Raw genomic sequence first — 5,147 nt, 5'->3', positions numbered from 1 at the left:
CATGCTCCAGTTTATTCTATATGTCTTTTCATCGCTAGTATAAAAATTAAATGTCTAATTTATGTCTTTTTATGGATTAATAATCCGTTGATTTATATTTTAAAGTAATGAAAACGTGTACTAATAACATTTATTTATTATATTACATATGTACTGACACTTTTGGTCAAAATAGCTTCTTCCACCATAGTTAGTGCGTTAATACAACACAGCAGATGTACAGACATCTGCCTATGTCTGCTGATTTCCAAGACAATCACAGTAATGTTATATATACAATAGTATACAATATGTAAACCACTTGATTTAATATAAGTACAAGAGTTAAGCAATTAAAAATATATCATTCTTTTTTTATTTATTCAGTTATGCTATTTTTTTTACTTAACCTTTAAAATTCTGTAATTGTGACTTAATATTTTTTGAAATAAACCTTTCATTTCTTCATTAAATATTTTAGATATATTCAAAAAGTTGAATAGCTTAAGCAAATATAAGAAATTTTAATGCTAAACAATATTTATGAATAAAACTTCATGGATCAAAGTGAATTAAATGAAAACTTTGACTCCCAATCTGCAAATTGTCTCATAATGGCTTAGCAGCATAGCTTGTGTAAGCTCTGGGACATGGTGATAAATATTGACACTTATCTAGCTATAGCTATAGTATGTTAACATCGTATTCTATAGTATATGATGTTAACATTTAGTACAGTGTTTACTAATTGACTGTTCAGCATAGTCAGCTATGTAAGCTGAGAGAATGAACATGTGTTCATTCAAATGCAAGTGAACGTATTTGCAATGAGTAATGTTGATATTACATCATCTCCAAATGGATAGAATTCAGAAATTGACAAATTATGTCGTTTTATTAAATTCCAACCTTCGATTTTTTATTATTTCTTTCCTTTAATGATGATTCCAAAGTGCCCCTTATTGTGTAGAGACCTTACTTGTTGCATGATTAGATGTTGAAGTCCTAGACCATTACATTAGAAAGCATAATATTGGAATCCCACAATTAATAAAATCTATTTTTTAAATTATATGACAACATTTAAAAAAAAAATTACACCTTAAGTTATTTTATTCACAGTGTAAAATTGTACCTCATCTAGTGTCAAGAGAAAAATTGGTTGTTTAAAAACCATTTTTCATCAAAGTAAATACAATTAATTGCAGTATAAATATAATTTTGTTAAGTTAAGTTGAATGTAAATGAATTTCATCGCCCCGTTTATCTGTTGAATAAGTTATCAGTTGAATGACTGTAGATGACTTTCACTGCCATATTTAACCTGTTAACTTCAATATAGATGACTTTTACTGCCCTATTTATCTATATTTCTGTTGTTTTTTTTTTTTTTTTTTTTTTTTTTTTTTTTTTGCGAGTGAGAAAATTGATTAAAATAAATTTAGATGAAACAACTTTTTTTAAGTAAAAATACACTTCAAATATTAAAATCCAATTTACAAAATAAATATTTTATTAAAGAAATTTGTAGTCCAAATGAAATATGTTTAATACTTCTTGGTATTAAATTGAATTTAAATACAATTAAATAAAAAATTAAAATTACATAAACCCTTATTCATTATCATTCACTAATCCTTTTATTTTCATTTTGATGACTGGATGTGGGAACAGAGAAAAAACTATTGCATCTAATGTTGTATCTCTCAGTAGGGTTCTAAGTTTATTGCACGTATAGCCCGAAGGTGAAAATGCTCTCTCTGCTTTAACACTTCTTAGTGGTGTTATCAATATGTAGTAAACTTTATGTCCTCTGGTGTCTCCATTTTTATAAAGGACTATCTTTTTTAATAGTTAATGTTAAGTCCTCTTGTTTTGTTTTAAGTTGAAATGATCTTGTATTCACACGCTATTATTGGGTTACAGTCATTTTATTTTAATGGTGCAACGTAATGTAGATTAATTTTTGTAGAATAGCCTAATGAATGAGAATTATTCTTCTATGTTACACACGTTCTCAATAATGATTTATTTTTAGTAAAATATTGTGATTTTTTAAATGCCAAAAATCCTGGATTGCCGTTTTGAAATCCTGGGACTGTCAGGGTTAAAAAACCACCCGGAATAACAGGATCTCGAATCCTGGGCTTCCGGTACCTGAGTAAGTACTCTTGTGTCAAGGTTCTCTCAATCAGAGACCCTCGGTATCTGAGTAAGTACTCTTGTATCCAGGGCCGCATTTACAAATTCGGCGCCCCTAGGCCTACAGACCAAAGAGCGCCCCCCCTCCCCCCCAGAGGATCTGATTACACTGACGTAGAAATCCAGTAAATTTCTTAATTAAGTAATTTTGATGAAAGATAATTACAATAGTATAAATAAATATATATATATATATACATATATATAATATATATATATATATATATTATATATATATATATATATATAGAGGAGTGTTTTGAATAAATAAAAGCAAAGAACCAATGAATGAGTCAACGTCGCACCCCGGACCTAGTTGACCTTGGCCACCCGCCCCGCACGAGCGCCAACAGAGACCCGCCGCCGCAACTTTTTTCTTTTGTGTACTTTAAAATTTATGCGCCCCCTAAAATTTTGCGCCTAGGCCTGGGCCTAGTGGGCCTATAGGGAAATGCGGTACTGCTTGTATCATGGGTAGGTTGCTCGGTGTAAGACTCATTAGCATGAGCAGAAAGTTACACTCCTGGCTGGAGAGTACATTTAATAGGATTTATTTAAGGTATTTGACAATCTTATCCTGTCACATCCAGGCAGCCCAATGGATACTATCCAGGAGTGACATGAAAAGGTTGCAATACAGGAATGAAGAACGAAAATAGGTGAAAGAAATGTGAGTGATCAGTTTGAAATGAGAGATGCTTCCAAAGTGTCAAAGGCTATTAAGAAGCCTAGACTGAACCCAGCAGGGATTATACCTTCTGGCTGATTTATACCTTCCAGTTGAACCTACCACTGGGCACAACAAAAGCCCTAAGTGTCACTGAAATCTGGGCAACCTTATGGATGTCCAGGAGTGGCACATCACTAACCGCAAATGTTGAGTTTCTGGGGTGCAAGGATAATTCGATAGGTATAGTCAACTGGTGTGAGCCGTGTCACTCAACAAGAGTCACAAGAGGCTGCGGGTGGGTTAAACGTCAACGATGTAATGAAGATTCTACAAGAGATAAGAGCAGAACAAGCCAGGACCTTTGCTGATTTCAATACATCGCATGAGGCATTATACGAAATACTGGAGAAAAATAATACTGCCGTGAATTCACAAATTTCGAGGATGGAGGAAGTACTAAAGAATAAATACAAAGAACTAGCAACTGAAAACAGAATGCTGAAAAAGAAGGTGTCTTTCTGCACACGAAGTGAGGCTCGAAGAAGCGGAGCAGTATTTTTGAAAAAAACACCTTTGAAATTCAAGGTGTTCCTGAGGGATCGAGGTGTGAGATTTAAGAGCAAACAGTCAACTATTTAAAAAGGTTAGAGCAGGACTTGGCTACGCAATCAATAGTTCTATGGTCGATGCCTGCCACAAACTTAAATATAAAAACAGATTCCACTAAACCAGCAGGCATTGTGGTGAAGTTTGTACGTCATATAGACAAAGAAGCCTTGATGCAGAAAAAGCTTGAAAAACAAAACTTTTATACTAGCCATATGGGGATGGCGATAGGCAGGCCGGTCTTCATAAATAAATCCCTGACCCGCACCAGAAGAATCCTTTTCGCCAAGGCAAGAGAATTAAAGAAGAACAAAGAATTCAAGTTTTTGTGGCAGGCTTTTGTGAGCCTTTTCTGGTCTGAATGATTTTTTTGTGTTTTTTTTCCTTTTTATTGGGAAAAGAACATTTATTTTATTACCGTACTTTATTTATTATAGTGAATTATTTTTTCTGGTAATATTGTCTTAATTTTATTTTTCAGCATTTTACTGTTAGGAACGGTAATAACGTATTATAAGTTGAAATATTTGTCTAAACAATGCTATTTATATGAGTATGTTTCATTCTTGTTTTATTTTTTGTCTATGTCACTCTTAATATAATTGAAAAACACTGTAATTATCAACATTTTAGATAGAAAAAGGTAACAATCTAATAATTGCTCATGAGAATTTAAGAAGCATGACAAAATCTTTTGCTTATTCATATTAGAAACATTTGACCATATGTTATTATTTTAATTGAAATTTGGATTTATGAAAATGAAAAAGATTTATACAGTTTATTAAATTTTACTATGTTATGTACGCCAGGACTAGTGGCGTAATGGTTTATATTAGAGTTGAAAGTATTGAAGGTGTAAGTGTTTCTTCAGAATAAATAGCGTCTGCGGACATTTTAACTTATTTTTTAGTGGCTCATAAAAAACATTCTTCTATAGCTTTTAATATCAGTTTGTTTTCCTTTTTAAAGAGTGGTATTAATTTATTACTTTACAATTTTGAGTTTACTTGCAAAAATGCCTGTAATGAAAGACAAATGCCTTGTTTAGATCATGGAGACTAATCCAACCTTTAGTATATGGAGGAATAAGCATGTTTTATTATCTGAGTCCTTCAGGCTTTTCTCTATGTCTCGGATCTGATCCTCTTTTCCCAGGCATTTACAAGAGCTTTACTCTAGGAGAAGGTTATTCCATAACCTCGCTCTGGCCCTACCAGAAAGCTTTCAGAAGCTGTCTTGGCCAAAGCTTTTGTTATTTTATTCCAAGAAATGTCTTGGTAATCAACACCCAACCTAGGATAAACTGTTCCTCTTTGCCAGTCCAAAGGAGCATTCCTGCATTCTCATAACAATTTATTACAAAAATGCATACTATGTAAAATATACATGTTTATTTGTAGATCTCAATTGATCGCCATGGTTCCTCTATTAGTCTCGGAATTTGGCTACTGTTTTTTACATCATGGTCAATTTCATTCCACTATGTTGGTTTTTTTCAAATTCAAAATTTCTTTATTTAGACATGTAACAGATTACAAGAATAGCGTCACAATAAATCTCAATATAAATTTATCATTTTATATAGTAAAACATAAAAATCAGTTTGAACTCACTGAAAAAGTAAGATTTGGCTATGTAGCCTTCTACAGAGTAAGTTAAAGCAATTTTTACATCAAGGCAGTTATTA

The sequence above is a fragment of the Homalodisca vitripennis genome, chromosome 6 (assembly GCF_021130785.1).
Source record: "Homalodisca vitripennis isolate AUS2020 chromosome 6, UT_GWSS_2.1, whole genome shotgun sequence".
NCBI lineage: Eukaryota > Metazoa > Arthropoda > Insecta > Hemiptera > Cicadellidae > Homalodisca > Homalodisca vitripennis.
Note: the sequence above shows the minus strand (reverse complement) of the source record.